The 27,029-nt window shown below is 38.3% G+C and overlaps 1 protein-coding gene and 1 long non-coding RNA gene across 3 annotated transcripts in view; one reads left to right on the top strand and one right to left on the bottom strand.

The window, feature by feature from the left end:
• Positions 1 to 27,029, bottom strand: part of CLDN10 (claudin 10) — a 147,905-nt gene that overhangs the window by 35,571 nt on the left and 85,305 nt on the right. The window lies entirely within an intron of this gene.
• Positions 9,607 to 27,029, top strand: part of LOC134738039 (uncharacterized) — a 57,384-nt gene continuing 39,961 nt past the window's right edge. Inside the window, exon 1 of the long non-coding RNA XR_010123510.1 lies at positions 9,607 to 11,871. This is a non-coding gene — a long non-coding RNA (uncharacterized LOC134738039). The remainder of the gene's footprint in view (positions 11,872 to 27,029) is intronic.

The following is a 27,029-nucleotide window of genomic DNA, read 5'->3' as shown; positions in this document are numbered from 1 at the left end:
TTTCGAACTCTTTACCTCAGGTGATCTGCCTGCCTTGGCCTCCGAAAGTGCTGGGATTACAGGTGTGAGCCACTGTGCCCGGACTCTAAAGTGACTTTTTAATGCACATTAGGTCATAAAGTGTATGTTGAAGTAGTATATCAATTGGAATAACATTTTGCATGTTATTAATATTTTTCAAAAATGTATAAATCTGAAAAATTATCAGAGTTTGGTGCTGAAGACAAATCTGAATTAGAAGCAAGATTTGAATAATATTTAAAAGTTGAGCCAGGCACAGTGGCTCACATCTGCAATCCCAGCACTTTGGGAGGCTGAGGCAGATGGATCACCTGAGGTCAGGAGTTTGAGACCAGATGGCCAACACGGTGAAAACTTGTCTCTACTAAAAATACAAAAAACTAGCTGGGTGTGGTGGTGCACGCCTGTAATCCCAGCTACTCGGGAGGCTGCGGCAGGAGAATTGGTTGAACCTGGGAGATGGAGGTTGCAGTGAGCTGAGATCGCACCACTGCACTCCAGCTTGGGCAGCAGAGCGAGACTCCATCTCAAAAAAAAAAAAAGTTGAAAACTACCCTATTTCATCTAGGTTCTCCTCAAAGATTTATTTATGCCCCCCAATAAAATATTTACAAGTGTATTACTAGGAGGCTTCGTGATTCAGGTTCATGCAGTCTGCTCTATACATGACTTCTGAATAGTAACATAGAAAGGAAATCACAGTGGAATTTTATGCTGATAATACGGCAGACTGATAATAGACAAATCTCTCTTTGTGGTTCAAAGCAATAGCTGTTTCTATGATTTAGGGTTTGTGAAGAATGAATAAAAAGATCTAAAGAACAAAGTTGATGTCATGTTTTGCCTGTATTATCATAACTGCCGCACCTCTAGGATTTCTGGCATAAATCTTTCTGACAAGCAAACACGCCCTATGTCAGCTGCCTCCCACTATACAATTCATCCATATATGTAATCCTGTAGAGTTAAGCCATGTTTTATTTCCAATCAAAACACCATATGAAAGATTATAGTGTAATTTTTTGACATGCTAAATAAAGCAGCCAATGAAATTTGGTTAAGCAACCTGAATTATACTCTGTTTATTCTTGAGTTTCTAGAGTTCATATACTGTAGAGGAGAAAAGCAAATAATAAAATTTTATTATTTCATATTAATTTCCACATGTGATTGAGAGGATCCAACAAATTAAATAATAGATATTATAGAACTGGGTATACTATAGGCATTTGCTAAATGTTGTTGAATTTAATTTTATTAGTCAAAAAAGGATATATGATTAAGATTGGTAGAATGTTAAGTATGAACTCTCAAAAACAGACTGTAAATGTCTAATTTGTATTTGCTCTTTTGAGTATAATCTTCTTACATGAAGAAGGAATGTCATATCCTTTCAAATTAAAATCTTATGAATATAAGGCTTTGTCAGTTTATACTTTAAACAATTAAATTAATCCTCAAATAATTGCTTTTTTGTCTTTTACAATCTATTGCATATATGTATATAAATGTTTATCACTAAACAATTTTTCTACAGATAGTTTGGAATCACACAATGTTAATATGAAATGAATAGAAAAATATATGAACTAATAGAAAATATGAGCTAACAGAAAAACATGCTGCATCTTCCTAAATATGAATTTTAGGAATGAAATTTATGAATTTTCCTAATTCATAAACAAACTAATAGAAAAAATAAACTAATAGAAAAACATACTGCATTTTCCTGAATTCATAAACTTTATGAATTCAGGAAAATGCAGTATGTTTTTCTTTTAGTTTGTTTTGCTACCAGGAATAGGTATATGGTAACTTCACTCACAGATTAGACTCACCAGTTTCTTATGCTCTTTTTCCTAACAGCCAATTACTTTTGACTTTTAAGACTCTTGTATTTCATTGGCTTAGGGAAAATCAAGCTAAGCCCTAAGTGGTATGTACCTCCACACTTCCACCTATTTTAAATGGCACCATTCTTTGTTACTTAGCACCTGAAAAGCTATGGCTGACTCTCAGTCTCAGGGCAGAAGACTTCTCAAAAGGGTGGATTTTATTTATTTATTTATTTATTTTTTGAGACAGAGTCTTGCTCTGTCGCCCAGGCTGAAGTGCAAGGGTGCGATTTCAACTCACTGTAACCTCTGCCTCCCAGGTTCAAGCAATTCTCATGCCTCAACCTCCCGAGTAGCTGGGGTTACAGGCATGCGACACTATGCTTGGCTAATTTTTATATTTTTAGTAGAGACAGGGTTTCAACACATTGGCCAAGCTGGTCTCAAACTCCTGACCTCAGGTGACCCTCCTGCCTTGGCCTCCCAAAGTGCTGGGATTACAGGCATGAGCCATCATGCCCAGCCTAAAGGGTGGATTTTACATCTCCATATATACTGGTGTTTGCTTTACCTCTCACTGGACAAATGTGAATGTGAGTTCTTACCATTATTTTTTTGCTATGGTCATAACTATGTCTTTATTATTGTTGTTATTATTATTATTATTTTAGACAGAGTCTAGCTCTGTTGCCCAGGCTGGAATGCAGTGGCACCATCTTGGCTCACTGCAACTTCTGCCTCCTGGGTTCAAGAGATTCTCCTGCCTCAGTCCCCCGAGTAGCCGCAACTACAGGCGTGTGCCACCACGCCCAGCTAATTTTTGTATTTTTAGTACAGATGGGGTTTCACCATGTTGGCCAGGCTGGTCTTGAACTCCTGACCTCAAGTGATTCACCTGCTTTGGCATCTATGTTCATAACTATGATTATGACCTTTAACTCTCATTTTAAAATTATTTAGTGAATGTAGCATACATATTTCCAGTGCAGTATTTTATTTCTGGCCAAACTGGGCCAAAGATGAACCATACTTGTGGATATACTTCAAAATCATGTTGAATTTCGAAGTACATACATTCATACTCTACATCAAATAATTCCGTGTACATGAAATAATGGTGTTTAAATGCTGTCACATCCTCCGCCTGCCCTAACTCCTGTGGTTGCTGATAAGGTTTGGATCTGTCTGCACCACATCTCATGTAGAATTGTAATTCCCAGTATTGGAGGTGGGGGGAAGCTGATTGGATCATGGGGGTAGATTTCTCACGAATGGTTTAGCACCATCCCCTTGGTGCTGTTCCTGTGATAGTGAATGAGTTCTCGTGAGATCTGGTCATTTAAAAGTGTGTAGCACCTCCCACCTCGCTCTCTTGCTCTTGCTCTGGCCATGTGACCATGTGACATGCAAGCTTCCACTTCATCTTCCGCAATGATTGTGAGTTTCCTGAGGCCTCCCCAGAAGCCAAGTAGATGCCAGCATCATGTTCCTGTACAGCCTGCAAAACCTAGCAATTAAACCTCCTCTCTTTATAAATTACCCAGTCTCAGATATTTATAGCTATGTGAGAATGGACTAACACAGTTGTGAGGTAACAAACATAGAATACATTTTTACATATGAAAAATATAAGGTCAGTTCAGCCTTGGGAGTGTTATTGTTTGTTCTTAATCATTAAACTTGGGTGCTATGTATGGAAATAGCACTGGACTGGCATTTAAAGGACCTGCCGTCTATTCTAGCTGTCACTACCTTGCTGTTCATTTACATTTGATTGGGCCCATTTTTCCCATCTAAAAAGTGAGTGTGGAAAAAAAGTGAGTGTGTCAAAAGGAGTCTCAAAAGCTCTGCCTAGCTCTAGTGATAGAGGAAGTAAATAAAAAATGCTATGGGAGAATATTGTCTCCTCCTCCCCTTCAGACAGTGCAAACAAAGGAAAAACAAGAAGGAACAGGGGAAACAAAGAAAAAAACTAGAAAGAGAGGGAGGCTCAGACGCAGAGTGTGATGGGGTCATTGTACACATATGCAGCTAGCAAGAGAGAGAACCATGGAGAAATCTCTTTCTCACCACTCCAGAGATTTGCCCTTTAGTTTTCAAAGTTGGCTTAAGTTTTGCCCATACTTGCCCCAGCTGCCCCAGTTTCTCCTAATTATGCTCACTTGCGTATAGTTGCCTCTTAATTAGAAGCAAAGAACAGTAACCTGCAGGCTGGTCATTCTGAATTCCTCCCTGCCTCTAACAAGTGTTAGAAAGGAAAGGCAGACGAGTTCCGTTTGTTTTCTGCACAAGGCCTGATTTCCTTTACAACTATTCTCAGGCATTGGTGCCTATGTTTGCTTTCATGGTTGGAATTAAGCATTTGTAGAAGGTCCCTCGGCAGGTTAATGACAGAGCCAGATTTAGCATGCACAGCTGCTGAATTCTCAGTGTGGGCCCTGGGCCACTGGGCCACGTGGCCATTCCACCCAGTGTTCCAAGTCACATACTTGTCAACTGCAAGCCACTTCCTAAGCCAGTAGTTGTGAACAAGCTTTATTAAACATGACATGTCCACAAGAGCAGAACACCCAAACCTCAAAACTTGAAAAATACTACTTATCTCTTCTAGTTCAAGCAAAAAGTGTCACATAGTAATAAACTGGTATCGTCAGTGTCAGTGGAAAAAAGCAATGTCTCTCCCCAACCCCCAATAAAACTTCACTCCCTATATCAATTACTCAAGCTATTAAGTTAGACTAACAGGCTTGATCATATTTTACAGGTGATAAATGTAGCCAACGTTAAGAATTAAAATCACTTCTCATTTCCCAGTCAGAGCCACTAGCTAGCATGCAATTTTGTTTAGTTTTTTGTCTGATATTTTCAAAGAATGCATATATGCCAAGTATTTGTTACCTAATGCATATTAACAACTAAAAAATGGTCTTTTGTAATTAATGTAAGCAGTTCTTAAAAGTAAGCTTTTTTTTTGAGACAGAGTCTGTCTCTGCTCTGCTGCCCAGGCTGGTGTGCAGTGGTGCTATCTTGGCTCACTGCAACCTCCACCTCCCAGGCTCAAGCAATTCTCCTGCCTCAGCCCCCACCAAGTAGCTGAGATTACAGGCGCATGCCACCACGCCAGGCTAATTTTTATTTATATTTATATTTATTTATTTATTTATTTATTTATTTATTTATTTGAGACAGAGTCTCCCTCTGTTGCCCAGGCTGGAGTGCAGTGGCGTGATCTTAGCTCACTGCAACCTCCACCTCCCGGGTCCAAGCAATTCTTCTGCCTCAGCCTCCCCAGTAGCTGGGACTACAGGCATGTGCCACCACGCCTGGCTAATTTTTGTATTTTTAGTAGAAACGGGATTTCACCATATTGGCCAGGCTGGTCTTGAACTCCCGACCTCAGGTGATTCACCCACCTCGGCCTCCCAAAGTACTGGGATTACAGGCATGAGCCACCATGCCTGGCCATGCCAGGCCAATTTTTATATTTTTGGCAGAGAAGACGCTTCACCATGTTGCCCAGGCTGGTCTTGAACTCCTGACTTCCGGTGATCCACCCACCTCGGCCTCCCAAAGTGCTGGTATTACAGGCATGAGCCACCTTGCCCAGCCAAAAGTAAACATGTGTTAAAGGGTCAAGACTATATTTGAAAGCTGAATAAAATACTGTACCCTATGGGATGTTGCAAATTTCTATAGAAACAAGAGAATTATAACTATGGGAGCTGAAAATAATGAGTGCCTTCTTCGTTCCACAGTTTTTCTAAAAAAAAGGAATATGTAAGTGTTCTCAGGACAATATTCTGGAAAGGTAGAAAATACAGTTTCAATAAGAAATAAAGCCATCTTGTAATTAACTTTTTATTACTAACTTACCTTTATATATTATTCAAGCCCTTAAATAATGCAACAACTTTCTTCTAGCTGCTCTTTTCTAATTGACTCCTTTAAAATTTTTATTATAAAATCAGATTCATCTTCTAAGCACATTAATTCAGAACGTGAATTTTACTCCAATGAATATAGCAAACCTCTTAGTCATGTACCAACTAAAAAATGATCATTTGAGAGAAGGCACATTGAAACAATACTGTATTCCCACATGTCTCAATATAAATACTGAAGGTGAAAACAGATTCAAAATCCAATTGCAATGTCAGCATCCTCACTTTTTCTTCTGTGTTGTTTTAAGAGTCCAGTGACTTTGGTTCCTTTGTACCCTCTACTTTTACATTGCTGTCCTCAAACATTTGATCTGGTTTCTATTCTTGGAGAGCAATAAAATGTTTTAGAAATGTAACAAAGTTCGGCTGGGCGTGGTGGCTCACGCCTGTAATCCCAGCAATTTGGGAGGCCAAGGTGGGTGGATCACCTGAGGTCAGGAGTTCAAGACCAGCCTGGCCAACATGGTGAAACTCCATCTATACAAAAATACAAAAATTACCCGGGCATGATGGTGGGTGCCTGTAATCCCAGCTACTCGGGAGGCTGAAGCCAGAGAATCGCTTGAACCCAGGAGGTGGCAGTTGCAGTGAGCTGAGATTGTGCCACTGCACTCCAGCCTGAGCGACAGAGCGAGACTCCATCTCAAAAAAAAAGAGAAATGTTACAAAGTTCAGCATTATCAAACAACTTGAGTACTTAAAAATCGCCTTCTCTGTGGAGTCTACAGGAATGGAATCTAAGGCATTAGGGTTGTTGCCCTAAGGGGGTACAGCAGAACAACAGTGTTGGCTATATCAATAGGCAGAGGAAGAGGAGGAGTCATGGCCTCAGAAATTCAGAAAAGAAAATGTGATCCAGGCTCTACCCTATAGAAGAAGAGATCAGATCTTATGGTCAGGAAAGGAGGAAGCTGGCCAAGATGCAGTGTGAGGATTTCAGAGCGAACACACACATTGACCTTGCAGCTGCATGGGGTGCATGATGAAGGCAGGTTTGGCCACTGACAAGTGGAAATCAATATGATGAATCAATTGATATCACTCTATCATCATATATGGAGAGGAGGTATGAATGCTTGTTGGTAATTAATAGAGTTTGTTGGCTGGGTGTGGTGGCTCATGCCTGTAATGTCAGCACTTTGGGAGTCCAAGGTGGGTGGATCACGAGGTCAGGAGTTCAAGACCAGCCTGGCCAATATAGTGAAACCCCGTCTCTACAAAAAATACAAAAAAAAAACAGGCGTGGTGGTGGGCGCCTGTAAGGTGCCAGCTACTCTGGAGGCTGAGGCAGGAGAATCGCCTGAACCCAGGAGGCAGAGGTTGCAGTGAGCCAAGATTGTGCCATTGCATGTCTCAAAAACAAACAAAAAAAGAAACAGTTTGTCAATGGGTCACAGATTTGTAATCAAATGAAAGCTGGAAATAATGTTTGGCTCTTGTTGTCATGTTGGTTCTCTACCAACAATTTCTGCAGATCTTCTTGGCAACGTCGTTTTAGACTGGTGCACAAAAAGGGACTATGAATTTAACTCTGCATTTGCCCCCATTTAGTGCTGTGTGTATGTTGCCACTGAAGGATGTAGTTTTGGGTTCTAGTTGATAGCCACCAGTGCTTATCAATTGGCAGATAAAGTTTCAGGGATCCTCTGCTTATAATTGGTTTCACTTTTAGGGGCTGGAAGCCAATCTGAATTACCCAGGTGAGTGTTTGTTACTTGTGGGTGAGTGTTCATGGCTACCGCACCCCAGCAAACTACCAGGCAGGTAGGTATGATGGAAAACCTGGAATTTGGAATCCAAGCCAGTTACAGAAGCAAGAATAAGCACAGGACTTCAAATTTGGAAATGCCATTCTGTGGAGTGAAGTTGTACCCTAATTTATATATTTCAAGTACAGAATTTGGTTAAATGAATTTCTGTTCAGTAAGGGAAACTTGTGGTACATTACTACCATTGAAAAAATGGTTTCGTCTTTGCACTTCCTTCCATTTGCACAGTTCATATTTATGACACCCAATTCTACTTCAGCACCTCTTTGGCATATCATCCCCGTCAGAAAACGTACACAAATTATGGTGGGACTCAAGCTACAGGAATAGCTGAGACCAGAGTTCACTTGATCCCCTCTGTTCGCAATTCATACTGCCTCCTGTATGCAAGAAGAGCCGTGCATACTGGGTATTCATTGAATTATGAATGTTTCCAGCTCTGGCAACAAAACAAATAACCAACAACCCCCCCAAAACTGATTAGCTATTAACCAACCCCACACAAAGTCTGAACTATATTAACTTCATTAGGCATTCTTTAATCTGTGGTAGAATGGAAATACATCCTAAAATTAGAAGATTGTAAACAGAGAGGTTTTCTTTTCCCCCACTTAATGTTTAATTTTAAAATATTCTATCTTAATTTGATTTGGCTACCCAAAATAGAAAAATGTTAGCTTCAACTTACTTCTTTACTTCAGCAAGCCTTAGCTCTTCTCTGAAACTCCTCTAAAGAAGCAAAAGGCTCTTAATTAGCACACACACAACAGGACAGGATTCACATGCACATGCTGCAGGAATAGTGTTTCTGCATTAAATTACCGCAGCCGTGAAATTTAAATACCACTAGCAGCAAAGACATTTTGTAAAATACCGCACTATATTTCATGAGAAATTTGCGCCCTCTTTTGGATAAAGATTGTTAAGACATTTCAATATGAACTTTTTAAAAAAGGCATGAAATAAACACAGGAAGGGGAACATCACACTCTGGGGACTGTTGTGGGGTGGGAGCAGGGGGGAGGGATAGCATTGGGAGATATACCTAATGCTAGATGACGAGTTAGTGGGTGAAGCGCACCAGCATGGCACATGTATACATATGTAACTAACCTGCACATTGTGCACATGTACCCTAAAACCTAAAGTATAATGATAATAAATAAAAATAAATAAAAAAAGTAAAAAAAAAACAAAAAAAACAGTTTTATTGTAAGGGCCGTGGGAAAGGACGAGAAAGAACAGGTGTGAGGACATTGCAAAGCCAGCATTAACAGAACTAGAAGGTGAAGATTTTGTAACTGCGACGCTAAGATGGCACTATGAAGGGCCTTGAATTAGGAATCTATCGTTTTCTTTTAATCAAGATGTGTTGGGAAATTGTGCCAATCATTACAAAGTAATGATTTTTAGGACCAATTTTCTCTAGAAAACAGTGGTCAAAGCTCATCTTCCTCTTGAGGCTGTAAGTTTTGTATGGTTAAGGATAAATTGTCCCTTGGGTGATTTTTCTTTTTTCTTTTTTTCAGAGTCTTGCTCTGTCGCCCGGGCTGGAGTGCAGTGGCGTGATCTCAGCTTACTGCAACCTCCACCTCCTGGGTTCAAGCAATCCTCTTGCCTCAGCCTCCCAAGTAGCTGGGATTACAGGTGTGTGTCACCATGCCCAGCTAATTTTTGTATTTTTAGTAGAGATGGAGTTTCACCACGTGGCTAGGTTGGTCTTGAACTCCTGACCTCAGGTGATCTTTCTGCTTGGATGAAGCAGATATTAAGGACTTTTTTTTTTTTTTCAAGTTTAGGAAAATACACAAATGTATTTAAAGATATCTTGGGAGACATTTTAAACATATTCTTCATTTTTCTTCTTTAACTGACCATCTCAATAGACTTGTCTATTACAGTATCACAGTCTCTCTGTCCACCACCCATCTACTTCTCCATCCACTGCCGTCTTTCCTACCTTTCCCTTTCCACTGAAACACCATAGCCAAAAGTGACAAGTGGTTTTGTGCTACCTGATTTAGTGAAGAGTCCCCATTCTTAATCTTGTTAGTTTTCTCTGCACCTTTTACATAGCTGCTCAGTTCCTTCTTTGTGAAATACTTTATTCTTTTGGCTTCCATAGCCCCATTCTTGCCTAAATTTCTCTGCCTGTTCCACAATTCGTCTCCATGTCTCCTCATGGGCTGGTATCCCTAGCATTCTGTACTTGGCACTTACCCCTTTTCACATCACAGTCTTTCCCTGAACCAACTGGTGGCTCCATAATGGGATTCCCTGACCCAGAATCGGTTCTTCTGATTTCCAGGACCTGCCTATGGGACATCTTCTCCTTTCTCCTGGAGGCACGCAGGTATGGAGACCTCAATCATGTCTACAACTAAACCTCTCACTCCCACCTCCCCCGCAGCTCCCTTCTGTATTTTCTCCACTGAACCATGAACCATATTTGTTTGTCTACCCACTCAGTCTGCCAAGCAAGTTATGAGTGTTCCTGAGTCATCTTGGATGCCTCTCTTCCCTCTGTACTCCTCATCACTCAATCTTGTTGATGCTCTTTCTGAACTGCCATGAGTCATTCTCACCTCTCCAGGCCCACACTACTCTTCCCAGTTTAGACCCTCATCACCTCTTCCATCCACTAGCCTGACTGGTCTTCCTGCCCCAGGGCTCACCCCTTCTAATATGACTCCCCAGCTGATTTTCCTGAAAGATAAGCCTGATTGTTTCTCTACCCCTTTAAAACCCTTCACGGGCTCCTCATTACTTGCAGAATGAAATCTGCATATTTTATCATGACACAAAAGGTATCCCAGGATCTTCAGCCCATCTCCTGCCATGCTCCACCTTGGAATACTCTGCTAGATCATAGCAAGCATGCATGGCAGTGTTCTTCCACCGAGGATGCCTTTTTTGCTTAATTGGCCTGGAGAATTCCTTTTAATTCCTTTTAAAACTTTTAAAATTAAATTACTTTTAATTACTTTTAAAAACTCTTTCCTCCCCCAATAGACCAGGCCTGAGAGTCACTCTCTCATTCTTGGTGGCATGCTTCCATTATTGCATTTACTGCTCAGAATTGGAGTTTGTATCCATGTCTCTGCTGAGCTGTGAGCGCATTGAGAATAAACACAGATTCTTATTCATCCTCACTTTGTTATATTATAACCATGATTGGCTACCATTTATTGAATGCCAGGAGGAAAAAAACCCTGAAGTTTGGAGATATTAGGCAAATTGCTCAAAGATGTATTGCCATTTAGAGGCAGAGTTATAATTTAATCCCCTTTTTTAAAATGATCCAAAACCCATGTTCTTATCAAAATAATGCACTACAACTTAGAGGTTTCCTGGTAATACTCCTACTAGTAGTAGTTTTTATAACTATCACTGTGAATCATGCATTATGCTAAATGCTTTATATAATAATCAGTTTCTGAAGATGGAGAATTGATTTGGTTTTTTCAAATTTTTAACGGTTTGATATAAAAAGTTATTTTTAAAAATGTAAAATAACAAAAGATATTTACTAAAGATATTCATAAATTTGACAGGAGTATAGTTAAGCTTAGGTGGACCAGATGACCCACAATATCCCTTACCACATAAGATTTTATAATTCTACGAATATTTTTCCTCTTTTGATTTTAACAAATCTTTTCTTAAATTTATTTTATTAATATATTGTCCTGGCAGTAGCTTCATATGGTTATAAACACGTTTTCTTCTTCTTTTTCTTTCCTATTTAAGGGAAAAAAAAAAACACCCAATGCTTTCTGTATGTTTTCATATGTAACCTTCTACATAGCAGATGCTGCTAAATTGCTGGGGATATAATGAGAATTAAAAAGGAAATACAGTTCTTTTTCTCACGGAGCTGAAAATCTAGTAGGGGAGACACACATTACCCAAATGATCCCTCAGTGACCATGTAATTATAAACTGAATCAAATGCTCTCTAATAAAGGACTACTGTACTCTGAAACTGTATAACAAAGAACGTGATCTCTGCTCTGGGTCAGGGAGCATGTCCCTGAGGAAATGGGCGGGGGCTGAGGCTTGGTGAATGAGGCGGAATACTCAAGCCTGGTGCCGGGGAGGAGAGCCCGGCAGACGGAGCTGATGTCTGGGTAGAGGGACCTGTGGTGGGAGAAAGAGAGAAGATCAGAGTGGAGGGGAGAAGCAGGGTTGGGGCCTTGAAGGTACTGCTGAGCATCTGGGTACTTATCCTTACCCTGCATTGCCCGCAGGCCTGACCTTTGCTTCATTCTTCATGGCTGCGCAGTGAGAGTGTGGCCCCTGCAGGTAAGATCTAACTAAGTCTTGGATGTCTCTGTATCCCACCAGGTAGGCAGATAGTAAAAGCTCAATAAATACTTCCTAATTTATTTGACCTACAGGTTTTCCCCTCCACCTTCTTATACCTGTACAATGACTAGAAGAGACTCAAGATACCAGCGTGATTTATTTTTTAATGGATTGAACAAATTAGTTATTTATTATCAAATAGTCCCATTAGAAAACAATTCTGTGAAATGTATTAGGGGATTGTTATATCTAAAGATTATTGAAAACTGGTTCTTTCTTCTAAAAATCAACTTTTGTTTTCCCCAACATTTTCTCATAAAACTTTATAAAATATATAGCAATGTTGAATTTTACAGTAAACACCCCGTATATCATACCCAACACCTACATTCTACCATAAACATTTTATTTGCTTTGCTCTCTCGCTCTGTCTCTCTTCTTCCCCGTCTCCCTCCCTCTATCCATCTTTTTTTTTTTTTTTTGGAGTATTTTAAAATAAATTGCAGGCCTCAGTACAATTTTTCCTAAATCCTTCAGCAAGCATATCACTAGCTAGATATTAATATTTAGTTTTTCTTTTGATGTAAAAATTACATACAATGAAATGTATAAATCTTAAGTGTACATTCACTGACTTTTGACAAATGCATACATCTGTGTAAATGAAACAAACACTATCTTTCTAGAAAGTTCTCTCATACTCCTTCCCAGTCGATCCCACTTCCCTCGTTTTTCTTATGTTTTCCACAGTAGACTAGTTTTATCTATTCTAGAACTTTATCTAGATACAATCAAACAGCATGTACTCTTTTGTATAAGGCTTCTTTCATTCAGTATATTTTAAGACTCATCTATGTTGTTGCACATATAAGCAGTTCATGTCTTCTTCTTCCTTTTTTTTTTTTTTTTTTGTGGAGTCAAGTTCCAGTATCTGAAGACATCAGTTGGTTTATCCATTTTTCTGCAGATTAACATGTGAGCTATTCCCAGTTTTGGGCAAATAAAGCTGCTATGAACATTCTTGTACAATTTTTTTTGTGAACGTGTTATCATGGGTAAATATCTAGGATCAGAATTACTGGGTGGGAGGGTAAGTGTATGTTTAGTTTTATAAGAAATTACCTGACCATTTTTCAAAGTGTACTATTTTATATTCCCACTAACCATGTGTGAAACTTTCAGGTACTCTACATTCTTGCCAACGTTTGATGTTATCAGTCTCTTGTTTTAGCCATTCTTGTAGGTATTCAATGATATCTTATTGTGATTTTAATTTTTATTTCCCTGATAACTTCATGATGCTGAGCACTTTTTCATGTGCTTATTGCCCATTCAAATACCTTCTTTTGTGAAGTGCCTGTCCAAATTTTTTGCTCCTTTTCTATTGAGTTGTTTCTTTGTTTTTGTAGGAGCTGTTTCTATACCAGGCTGTTATCAGATATATTCTTAGTGAATGTGTTCTCTCAGTGTGTGGCTTGCCTATTTTCTCAAAGGCATCTTTTGATGAGCAGAAGTTTTAAATGTTGATGACGTCTAAATATATATAAATTTTTTTCTCTTATGGTTATTGCTTTTTTATGACCTATCTTATGAAACTTTTGCAAACCCTTTGATTTTAGCTGGTTTTTATGTGGCCTGTGATCCATCTCTAATTATTGTTTGTTTGGTATGAATCAGGGGTTAGATTCATTTTCCATATGGCTCTTTAGCACCATTTGTTTAAATTCCTGTTGGACTGTTTTGGTGCCTTTGTGGAAAATCAAACACATGTGTAAGCGCAGATCTATTCCTCTATCTTTTTAAAAATGTAAATACTAGCCGGGAGCGGTGGCTCATGCCTGTAATCCCACCACTTTGGGAGGCTGAGATGGGTGGAGGTCAGGAGTTCGAGAGTAGCCTGGCCAGCATAGTGAAACCCCGTCTCTACTAAAAATACAAAAAAAAAAAAAAAAAAAAAAAATTAGCCAGGCATGATGGTGGGCGCCTGTAGTCTCAGTTATTTGGGAGGTAGAAGAATCGCTTGAACCCAGGAGGTGGAGGTTGCAGTGAGCTAAGATCGCGCCACTGCACTCCAGTCTGGGTGACAGAGTGAGACCCTGTCTCAAAAAAAAAGGAAATACTGAGCAATCAACATCCAAAAGTTTCCTTCTTTTAATTTAAATTTTACATCCTGTAATCTGGATAAGAATTTAATAATGAGGATATAATGATTTTGACCGCCTACTAGAAAAATTGATGCCCTATGACTTCTTTAAAATATGAATCAATTTGTTCCTCTTTGAGGGATATAACTTTCATATTGCTAATCAAATGCATTGGAATCCTTACTTGAAAATTAAGTTGGCCTCAAAAATGCAAAATAAAAAATTATGTTACTGCCATTATATCCTAATTTAAAGTCTACCATATTTTGTTATTTAAGAAAGATGATCGGCCGGGTGTGGTGGCTCACGCCTGGTAATCCCAGCACTTTGGGAGGCGGAGGCGGGCAGATCATGAGGTCAGGAGATCGAGACCATCCTGGCTAACATGGTGAAACCCTGTCTTTACTAAAAATACAAAAAATAAGCCGGGCGTGGTGGCACACGCCTATAGTCCCAGCTACTCGGGAGACTGAGGCAGGAGAATCGCTTGAACTCGGGAGGCTGAGTGAGCCAAGACTGTGCCGCTGCACTCCAGCCTGGGTGACAGAGTGAGACTCTGTCTCAAAAAAAAAAAAGAAAGATGATCAGTTTCTTCTCATTGGAGTCTAATATGGTTGAAGTGCTAGAGGTGTTTCTAGGAAGGAACTTAGTATATGAACTTAGGTAAGTGAATTTCATCTTTTATTTTTTATTTGTGAAGAAAGAAAATAATTCTTAGACTGTTCCTATTATAATAAGGTATTGTAAAGATCAGTGAATTTCAGGGCCATACTTTAGGAAAACACATGGATAAAACAATAAAAAATATAAGCACAAGGTAGTTGATAAACACAAGATGTTTTCCTTGAATGTCTGTGTAGCAGGTATTTTTCTTTGTGTAAAAGCTTGTAACCATAGCATTAACATTCTCCTTTATGAAATTTGGGATTTGATCTCTTTGCCCTAATGAAGATAGACACACAGGGTCCTTTCGATGAGTATACTCAGGCAGGGAAGGGCGAAAAGTGGTTCTAAGTCCTTCCTGGCAGCCTTTCCTGGGCTTGCCAACCCAGATGGATTTGCCTGCTCTTGAGTCCAGTAATTCAATAGCCTGTTTCCTTCCGGTAGGGATTGCCCAACCACTTACAACCTGCCATGAGTCTTTGTCTCATGCCACTCATAAACGTTGTGGTTTAAACACAAAGAATTTTAACATCTCTCACATCCCAAAGTAAACAGCAGTTCTGGAAATGTCACAGGGCTTTCAGTGCACGAGAAATGGATTCTGTGAGATGGATTTAAATAACTCATGGTCCACTGTGGAAACTTTTTGAAGCCGCTCCCCCTCCTCATTTCCCCCCGTCAAAGCGACTAGGTGAATCAAGAGGAAACAAATAAATGTGCTTGAAAATGTGAACCTAATCACACACTTTCTGGTTGGTGTTTGTGGGCTGTGGGCACTAAAAAGCATTATATGCATGTGGTTTGAGGTTTTAATATGTGAAATTTATTCACCTTTAATATCTTTTTTGATTTAAGTATAATCAACTCAATGTTTTAAATAGTGAAAGTGACCTTCATAATAATTATATCACATTTGACTCTAGGGTAATTTACAATGTTTTCCTCACCAGAATTATTAAAAAGCAGTACCAACTGTTCACATCTAATAAGCTAGTTTCAAGGGAGAGCTATCTCCTGATAACCCAAGAAATAACAATCTTAAACCCTAAATTATTTGGGAAAAAAAGCAAAATTGGAATATTAACTGTAACCTACTTATTTGTACAAAAATCCTGGATATGACCAGAGATTTTTGCACACTTCATGTGGACAAGTAGGGAAAGAAAAGAGATTATCAGTGTCCTACAAAAGACTTTTGGGGAATGGAAAAGGACCACTTCTGCATGAATACTACCTCATGAAGCCAAAAATAATAAGAGTTACAGGAAAGCCAGGTGACTAAATTATTCCAGCCTAGAGGCACGCTCACCTAGAAGCTAAGAATTCTACTGCAAAGGACTGAAGTTCCCAATGCCCTTGAGAGCACCAAAAAAATAACATATTAATAAGGTGAATGGTTCTTAACAATTCCTTTCAAGCCCTGTTTTCTATGTAACACAGTACATTCTTTTGAAAGAAACGTGTTTATTCACTTTAATTAGTTAGAAATCTTACTCCTAAGTAGAAGTATTCCAGAAGATCTGATGAAACACTGCCAATCAAAGGAAAACAAAGCACCACTAACTTACTGATTGAAGAAATAAATTGATCAACAGAGCAAAAAGAGATCTCAATAGTATCTGTTGAATTTTCTTCTGATTATTTTGATAAAATAATCAGATATTCTTCTGATAATTTTAAATTTAGAAATTATAGGTAAATTTATAGGTAACAGCATGCCTCCATATGATATTAACACAAAAATTAAAAAAAAAAAAAACTAGACGTGAGCAGCAATATCTAACTGACCCCACCAGTTCTACATTAAAAACAACAACAACAACAAAAACGTTGTTCCCAGCTTTGTTTCAGAAAGAAACAAAACATCCTTGATTGATCATCACTCAGTTATGTGTCTTGGCACCTTTTCTAACTCTCTGTAGATAACCAATTCATACTATGTTCAAGCTCTAAATATTAGTGACTGTGGTGTCGTAATGACCTTTAACTTGGTGTTGCCAACTTATTGAATAAACTTTTTTTTTCTTGCCAAGTACCCATTTAATAAAATGGCTCATTAATGCAGTCAGATCTCCTTCAGTGGCTTTGCCGTGGTGTCTGTACTTGTTCTGCTGCCACGAGCTCCACACATGACATTCTCCCTTTCCTTAGCTTTACTCAATATGGCTATCAGTCTTTCAGGAGAAGGAATCATCTTGTTTATTTCTGCTTGATCTTACTTGTTACTGATACCTTATTTGAATTTATCTTTTGGCAGATGGTTGGATCATCCATCCAGTTCTTTGCTTCCTCTAGCTGATATCCTTCTTTGCTGTACTATATGGGAAAAGCAAGAAATATTTGACACCAAAATGTATGATTCACTCATGTATTAGTCCGTTTTCACACTGCTGATAAAGACATACTCAAGACTGGGTAATTTATAAAGAAAAAGAGGTTTAATGGATTCTCAGTTCCACATGGCTGTGGAGGCCTCACATTCATGGTGGAAGGCAAAAGGCACATCATACATGGAGGCAGGCAAGACAGAATGAGAACCAAGTGAAAGGGGAAACCCCTTATAAAACCATCAAATCTCATGAGACTTATTCACTACCACAAGAACAGTATGGGGGAAGCCACCCCTATGATTCAGTTATCTCCCACCGTGTCCCTCCCACAACACGTGGGCATTATGGGAGCTACAATTCAAGATGAGAGTTGGGTGAGGACACAGCCAAACCATATCAACTTGCATATGGTGGCATTATAGAGACAGATACAGCCAGTCACATAGGGAAAGGAAAAGGATTTGAACAAAGCCTAGAAACAACTACTTGATGTAGCCAGAAAACATGCTGTCAGATCACAGCACAGATCCTAGAATCAGGAAATCTCCAGGTTGCCACCAATCCTAGCAGTCAATGGTTCAGCATACATCCAATTCAATGATAGCAGTCGAATAGCAAAAAACTTTTCCCTACAAATGTCACACTCCTGTTAGAATGAATGGCTATAGCTGACACATTCTGCCTTTGGATGCATAGAATAATATTTCACTATAAGATGATATACACTGGCCACAGAGTTTTTTTTATTTTGTTTATTTATTTATTTTTGTTGTTGTTGTTTTCGAGACTGAGTCTTGCTCTGTTGCTTAGGCTGGAGTACAATGGTGCAATCTCAGCTCACTGCAGCCTCCAGGTCCCTGATTCAAGTGATTCTCCCGCCTCAGCCTCCTGAGTAGCTGGGATTACAGGCACCCACCATCATGCCCAGCTAATTTTTGGAATTTTTTTTTTTTTTTTTTTGTAGACTTGAGGTTCCACTATGTTTCTCAGGCTGGTCTTGAACTCCTGACCTCAGGTGATCCACCCGCCTCAGTCTCCCAAAGTGCTGGGATTACAGGCGTGAGCCACTGTGCCTGGCCTGTTTTTGTTTTTTCTATATCAGAATTTTAAAGAGAGAAGAAGGTGAACTTCTGGTTAAGGATGGGAGACACACACATTTGTATTTGTTTCCTCATGAAATTTTATTAAAAAGACAGTAAATGGATTTCTTAAAAATTATTGTTGAAAACCATCAAGAATAAAGAGGAAGCAAACAAGAACACAACATTCCTTTTATGAAAGTTGAAAATAACATTCATGAACAGTAAGCTGCCTAACAGAATTGAGAGGTTTGGTCCTAAATTGGCAATAAGGAAAACCAAGAAACAACCCAAATTATCTTGCAGAACTGCTGCAATTAGCAGGCCCCTGGGAGCTTTGGAAGAAGGTGGCAAAAATGGGTCTAAAACAGGAGGATTTGTTGAAGGTCCAATTAGAAGAAGTTTGACACTCATATTTCCTACTCAGCTTTGCTCAATGGGGGCAAATCCTCTCTCCTCACCTGAACAGAAATCTAGAAGTATACTCTCTGGGGTGGATGAAATTTTGGTTGTTGAACTAGGGGACACCTGTTCCAAATGAAGAAGGGAGTCTCATTATCAAAACAGTGTGATTAACTAAAAATTTTACACTAAATGCTAAGACAGCTCTCCTTTCCTTCTCGCCATGTTTATGTATTTATTTATTTATTTGAGATGGAATTTCACTCTTATTGCCCAGGCTGGAGTGCAGTGACGCAATATTGGTTCACTGCAACCTCCACCTCCCGGTTCAAGTGATTCTCCTGCCTCAGCCTCCCAAGTAGCTGTGATTCCAGGTGCCCACCATCATGCCCGGCTAATTTTTGTATTTTTAGTAGAGACGGAGTTTCAGCATGTTGTCCAGGCTGGTCCCTTCTTGCCATTTTTCTACATTTGGTTCCCAAAACACAAAACACTGGCAACCAGGCCTAAACTCCGTATACAAGAGACTGACTGTGAGATCCATCTCTAGAGAATGGACAGGTTCATAAGGAACAACTTAAAGATACTGACATTGAAGTTTCCCTAGTAAAATGGCTCACTACAAATGTCCACTGTGAGCTTCTCAGTGGACAAGTCCATCTACAGTCTCAGAGCTTCTAATGAATTCTTAAATGCCCATGCTGAAGAACTGACTGGCAAACAGTTGAAGAAATTTCCAACAGGGAAGTCAAATGAACAAACAAAGTAACTTGTAACAACTAACATGGAGAAAACGTTAGATGGGGAGAAAAAAAATCTAACAATTATAATTAATATTTTCACAGAAATAAAAGAAAATATTGCATCCATGAGATAAGAACAGCTAAAGAACATTCAGAGAATGCACACAAACACTCTCTTGGAAATTAAAAAAATCATAGTTGAAATAAAAACACAACGGAAGGTTTGAAAGACAAAGTTAACAATATCTTCCAGAAAGAAGTGCGAAAACATTGAGACTTAGAAAGTAGAAGAGAAAGACAAGGAATATAGAAGAATGATCCAGGAGATCCAACATCCAAATAAGAGGATTTATAGACCCAGAATCAGTGAGGAGAAATCCTCACCGCATGGGAAAGTACAGGTGCACAAAGCTAGATGCAAGTTGTTTAGTCAATTTTAATAAGGTTATTCTGCAATCAATAACAACCCGAGAATCTCAGTGGCTTACAACAGTGAAAGTTGGGCTGGGCATGGTAGCTCATCCCTATAATCCCAGCACTCTGGGAGGCTGAGGTTAGTGGATCACTTGAGGCCAGGAGTTCAAGGCCAGCTTGGCCAATATGGCAAAACCTGGTCTCTACTAAAAATACAAAAATTAGCTGGGCGTGGTGGTGCATGCCTGTAATCCCAGCTATTTTGGAGGCTAAGGTATGAGAACAGCTTGAACCAGGAGGTGGAGGTTGCAGTGAGCCGAGATTACGCCACCGTACTCCAGCCTGGGCGATAGAGCAAGACTCTGTCTCACAAAAACAAAAAGAAAAAACAATGAAGATTTATTTATTGCTCACTTACATGTCATTTGGGGTTAGTAGACAACCCACAGAATGGGAAAAAGATATTTGCAAACATGATAAGGATCTAGTGTCCAGAATATATCAAGAACTCTTACAACTCAATAATAAAAAACCAAATAACCCAATTTAGTAATGGACAAAGGACTTGAATAGACATTTCTCCAAAGAAGATATGCAAATAGCCAAGAAACATATGAAAAGATGTTCAATATCATTAGTCATTAGGAAAATGCAAATCAAAATAATAATGAGTTACCATTTCAAACACACTAAGATGGATTTAATTTAAAAGAGTACAAATAGGCCGGGAGTGGTGGCTCATGCCTGTAATCCCAGCACTTTGGGAGGCCGAGGCGGGCAATCACCTGAGGTCGGGAGTTCGAGACTAGCCTGACCAACATGAAGAAACCCCGTCTCCACTAAAAATACAAAATTAGCAGGGCATTGTGGCGCATGCCTGTAATCCCAGCTACTCAGGAGGCTGAGGCAGGAGAATTGCTTGAACCTGGGGGGTGGAGGTTGTGTTGAGCTGAGATCTCGCCATTACACTCCAGCCTGGCCAACAAGAGTGAAACTCTGTCTCAAAAATAAAATAAATAAATAAATAAATAAATAAATAAATAAAATAAAAAATTAAAGAGTACTAAATAACAAATGTTGGTGAGAGCTTGGAGAAATTAGAACCCTCATACATTGCTGGTGAAAATGTAAAATGATGCAGCCGCTGCGGAAAAGAGTCTGGCAGGTTCTCAAAAAGTTAAACCTAGAATTACTATATGACTCAGCAATTATTATCTTCTTGGTATATATCCAAGGTAATTGAAAATGTATGTTCACACAAAAGCTTGTATATGAATGTTCTTAGCAGTGTTATTCACAATAGCCCAAAGGTGGAAATAACCTAAATTTCTATAAACTGAAGAATGGATAAACAAAATGTGGTATTTCCATACAATGGAATATCATTTAACCGAAAAGGGAATGAAATTACATGCTACAACATGAATGACTTTTGAAAGCATTATATTAGCTGAAAGAACCCGGACACAAAGACCACATATTACACAATTCCATGATGTTGGTTGCGCAACATAGTAATATACTAACAGCCACTGACTAATACACTTTAAAGTGGTAAATTTTATGTGACGTATATCTCAAAATAATTAAATAGAAAAACAGAGTTAATGGCTGCTTTTCAAAACATATGAAAGGCCTCATTCATAGACTCAACAAGAAGCCCAACAAATTCCAAACCAAATAAAGAAAAATTCACAACTATAGCCATCATTGTAACAAAACAGAATACCAAAATCAGAGATAAAAATGTTAAAAGCCAGTCGAAGCAGAGTGAGACTCTGTCTCAAAAAAAAAAAACCAGTCAAAGTACCTAAGACCAAACGTTGGACATATAGCTGACTTTTCAATGGTAATAGTGAAAGCCAGAGGACAATGAAATTATATCTTAAATATGTTAAATGAAATTAGAATTCTATATTCAGTAGACCAGTTGTTCCCAACCAAGGTAATTTTGCTCCCCAGGAGATATTGTTAGTTGACACAACTGAGAAGGGAAGTGATACTGTCATCTCATGTGCAGATGTCAAGGAAACTGCTAAATGTCCTACAATGCACAAGACAGCCCCAACAACAGTTATCTGGCCGAAAATATAAAGCGTGCCAAAGTCAAGAAATCATGCAGTAACATATCTTTCAAAAATGTAAATAAGCCGGGCATTGGTGGCTTGCTCCTGTAATCTCAGCTACTCAGGAGGCTGAGGCAGGAGAATCACTTAAGGCCATGAGTCTGAAAACAGTCTGGGCCACGTAGTGAGACTCTATCTCTAAAAAAGAAGAATGTATATAAAATAAAAAATATTTGCAGACGAATGTTGAGATAATTGGCTATCAGTAGATCCACATCAAAGGAAATAAATGGCAAATATTTACCTGATCTTTTCAGGTAAAAGAAAATAATCCCACAAGTAAAATTGAAGATGCAGGAAGGACAATGAAAATAGCAAATGTGTGAGTAAACTTAAATGAACGATAATAACATTAAACAACATAACAATTCCTTATGTGGTTTAAAATACATATAGAATTAAAATTACAAGAATTGCATATAGGTCAAGTTGAGAGTAAATGAAATTAAAGTGTTCTGAGATTTTATTTTGGTTCAGAGTGAGAGTGATAGTACCATATAGCATTAGAATCGATAAGTCAGCTGTACTCTAGGGGAACAACTAAGAGACTAGTAAAAGAGTATAAATTATAAATTAACAAAAAAGATAGAATAATAAGCAAATTAATATGAACGAAGGAAAGAAAGGAGTGGAAAAGGAGTATAAAATGTATGGGACAAAAAGAGGGTGAAAACATAGTAAACTTAAATACAAATTATTATCATAAATATATTAGATGTAAATGAACTAAATGTTCCTAAGGGCAAAGAACTAAAGTCAAAGATTTTCAGGCTGAATAAAAAATAAAAAACAAAACCCAAGAGACAAAACAAAAACATGAAGATACAGAAAAGTTGACAGATAAAAAATGAAAAAGATATATAATGTGAATGCTACCTAAAATAAGACTGATGTCTATTAATATTAGACAAACTACTTAGGGCAAAAAATATCATCACACAGTTTAAGAGAGTCACTTTTAATGATGTAAAAAAACCCAATTCATTAGTAATATATAAAAATTCTAAATTAGTATAGACTTAATAAAATTGCCTCAAAAAATAAGGTGAAATTGATATAAGTACTACAGGAGACAGATAAATCTACAATCATAATGGGGGGTTTTAGTGTACAATCTAAAAAATCAGTAAAGATATATAAGGCTTGAGAAACACTACCAGCAATCTTTACCTTCTGGATGGCTATACATCACCCAAGAATCACATTTTGAATCAAGCATCCATGGAACATTTACTTGGTAAGCTAGGTCACAAACAAATCTCAATAAATTTCAATGAGTTGGAATCAGAGTATGTTTTCTGACTGCAATAAAATCAAGCTAGAAATTTATAAGAAAAATGTAATAGAAATCCTACACATTTGAAAATAGTTATAAAAATCAGTTGTCAAAAAAGAAATTATAAAATTTAGAATAAATTTTATACTGAATGATAATAAAAATACAAGACATTAAAACTTGTGGAATGCGAGTGAAGCAGTATTTAGAGGAAAGTTATAACCATAAAATGTATATTTTGAAAAAGAAGAATGAGAATTCATCACCCAAGCATGATCTCAAATAAACAGAAAAAGAATAGCAAATTAAAACCAAAGAAATAGTAAAGCAAGCCTTCATGAAACAGGAAACAGAGAACATCAAGAAAGCTAAAAGTTGTTTCTTTGAGGACATTAGACAAACTTCTGGTGAGACTGAGTAAAAAAGAAAAAGAAAAGAAGCAGCACAAACAAATGGTATCATGAAAGAAAAAGGAGGCATCAGTATAGATCCTGCAGTCATTAAAGAAAGAAACAAGATTCATGAATTCCTTAAGGCCAATAAATATAAAAATTTAGAAAAAAATGAACAAATTTCTTCCCCAAATTACAATATACCAAAATGAACACAAGAAGAAATAGAAAAATGAAATAGTCCTATAACAATTCATAACTGAGAGGCAATTTAAATCTTTTCCATTAAAAACAAAAAATAAAACCTCTAGGTCCAGATGGGTTTACTGGTAAGAACTACCAAATATTTAAAGAAGAAATAACATCAATCTTATACAAATTCTTCCTGAGAATATGAAGCTGGTATATTTTGATACAAAATCCTAATAAACACATTATAAAAGAAAGGAAAACTACAGAGTGTGTAATTGTCATTCATGAATATAGATGCAAAATTATAAATGAAGTGTTAGCAAACTTATTCCAGTAATATATAAAAAGGATAACATAATTATCAGACTGGTTTTATTTGACATTGCAAAGTTTGGTTTAATATTAGAAAATCAACCAATGTAATTCATCACAGTAACAGATTAAAAGAGAGAAATAATATGACCATCCCAATAGATGTCAAAAAAGCATTGAATAAAATTTGACTCCCACTCATGATTTATAAAAATCTTATCAAAAAAGGAATAGAGAAGAACTCTATGAATCTGATGAAAGTAGATACACATCCCCAAAGCAAACCTTATACTTATTGATAAAACATTGAAAGTTTTTCTTTTGAAATCAGGAACAAAACAAGGATGCGTACTATTGTCACTGCTTTTCAAATTGTACTGTGGCCTAGCCAGTGTTGTAGGCAAGAAAAAGAAACAAATGGTATAAGAACTGGGAAGGAAGAAATGAAATTATTGTCACTCACAAATTATATATGATTGTATGTATACAAAATCCAAGAGAATCTACAGAAAAATTATTAGTATTAATATGAGAGTTTAGCAAGTTTGCTAAATCCAAAGTCAACATATAAAAATTAATTGAATTTCTATGTATATGCATCCAACAACTTTGCTTTTTTTTTTTTTTTTTTGAGACAGAGTCTCGCTCTGTCACCCAGGCTGGAGTGCACTGCTGTGATCTCGGCTCACTGCAGTCTCTGCGATTCTCCTGCCTCAGCCTCCTAACTAGCTGGGACTACAGGCGCATGCCACTATGCCCAGCTAATTTTTGTATTTTTAGTACAGATGGGGTTCACTATGGTCTTGGTCTCCTGACCTCATGATCCGCCTGCCTCGGCCTTTCAATGTGCTGGGATTACAGGTGTGAGCCACCACGCCCAGCCTCATCCAAACAATTTAAAACATGAACTTGTCCAGGCGCTGTAGCTCATGCCTGTAATCCCAGCACTTTGGGAGGCTGAGGCGGGTGGATCACCAGAGGTCAGGAGTTTGAGACCAGCCTGACCAACATGGTGAAATCCCATCTCTACTAAAAACACAAAATTAGCAGGGCATGGAAGCCAGCACCTGTAATCCCAGCTACTGGGGAGGCTGAGGCAGGAGGATCGCTTGAACCCAGGAGGCAGAGGTTGCAGTGAGCCAAGATTGTGCCATTGCACTCCAGCCTGGGCAACAAGAGTGAAACTCCATCTCTAAATAAGTAAATAAATAAATGGGAACTTTTTTCCATCTAAAAATAGTGAATAACTAGAAGTAAAATTTAAAATAAATATTTGAGATCTCTATGCAAAATGTCTTTAATCATATTAAATGTATACATATATGAAAAAGAAACCTATTTTAATATGGAAATTTTGCTTAAAATCAGTCTATGTAGACAGAGAGCCTTTATTAATAACCTAGAAAGATTAATCTGGTATTAGTTCTGATTAGGTTTAGGGTTAGGGTTAATATGGTGGGGTCTATTATGATGCGTGTGAATGCACTCACTAGAGCACAGGCATACGCATGTTCATCTGAACAAACACACACACATGCACACGTACGCACGTGCGCACACACACACACACACACTATATTCCCCAAACATTGTAAAGAAAAACAGAAAGTTTTGATTGCATGAGCAGCTCTTTCTTTGCACTTTAGATTTTCATACACTTTTCATATCTGATTTTCATGGATGATTTCCATGGATGATTTTCATGTCTGAATCTCATTTACTTCTTATGTTGTTAAGCTTTCCTCTCCCTTTCCTCTTTACCTAGACCCAGAGATGCTCCTAGTATGTTAGAGCACATTATTTAAATTTAGATTTAATGATATTGACTTCCATTAACGCTTTTATTTGTTGTCTTAAAACTCATCCTTGAGCCTACAGCAAAGACTTGCCCTGTGGCAGCTTGGTGCACTGTTAAAAGTTAGGAACTGATAGCTTGAACAAGGACTGAGTTAGAAATTTGTGTCTGCCACTTACTGACTACTTGTATGGCATTGTGAAAATTTCTTCACCTCTCTGGCCAAGGTTTCCACATCTGTAAAATAGAAATAATACCTCCCATTCCTACCTCCAGGGCTATTATGAAGATCTAGGTTGATCAACTGCTATATAAATTCTAGCTAACTGTAGCTAACACTTCCATACCAATTCTCTCCAATTTTCTTTTAAAATGAACAGACCTCAGATTTGTATGTTCCTGCCTAAAGCAGGAAGCATGGATGCAATGGCGGCGGCAGCCCTTTTGTGACCAGACATGAGAGAAAGGCCCGGAGAGTCACAGAGATCTTGCACCCATCTGCTTGTTTAGGTCTCTGGTCCAGCTCAGGGTCACCAACCTTCACACTTCTTGTTTGGTGACAGAAAAAGCCCAGATCTTTAAGCCACTGTTACCTGTGTTTTCTATATCTGCAAGTAAATTCAATTCTTAACTAATACACTAAGCTCTAATGAACTTGTATGATGTGCCTGACACTACATTAAGCACCTGATGTGTGTTGTGCTCTTTGATACCCCAGAACATCTCTCCTACAGGACACTGAGTTGCAGAGAGATTAAGCAATTTACTCAAGGTCACATGGCTCTACCGATGCCTGTTACATACTCATGGAGGCCTCAACAATTGATTCCGTTATTTAATTATTGTCAGAAAGATGACACAAGATCACACTCTAAACCAAAATACTTTTGTGACCAACATCAGCCAATATTCTATAGCGCTGACCACATCATTGAGTTACCTAGGGTCCATGTTGCAGCCACTCTGTCTTAGAGCAGTCATCAGGAAGTTGAACTTTCTAAAATTAGACTCTTTTTTTTTTTTTTTTTTGAGACAGTCTCGCTCTGTCACTCAGGCTGGAGTGCAGTGGTGCAATCTTGGCTCACTGCAACCTCCGTTTCCAAGGTTCAAGCAATTTTTGTGTCTCAACCTCCTGAATAGCTGGAATTACAGGCATGCGCCACCACCATGCCCAGCTAATTTTTGTATTTTTAGTAGAGATGGGGTTTCACCATGCTGGCCAGGCTCGTCTTGAACTCCTGACCTCAAGCAATCCACCTTCCTCCGCCTCCCAAAGTGCTGGGATTA

The sequence above is a fragment of the Pongo pygmaeus genome, chromosome 14, assembly GCF_028885625.2.
Source record: "Pongo pygmaeus isolate AG05252 chromosome 14, NHGRI_mPonPyg2-v2.0_pri, whole genome shotgun sequence".
Lineage (NCBI taxonomy): Eukaryota > Metazoa > Chordata > Mammalia > Primates > Hominidae > Pongo > Pongo pygmaeus.
This window is presented reverse-complemented; position numbering and strand designations above follow the sequence as displayed.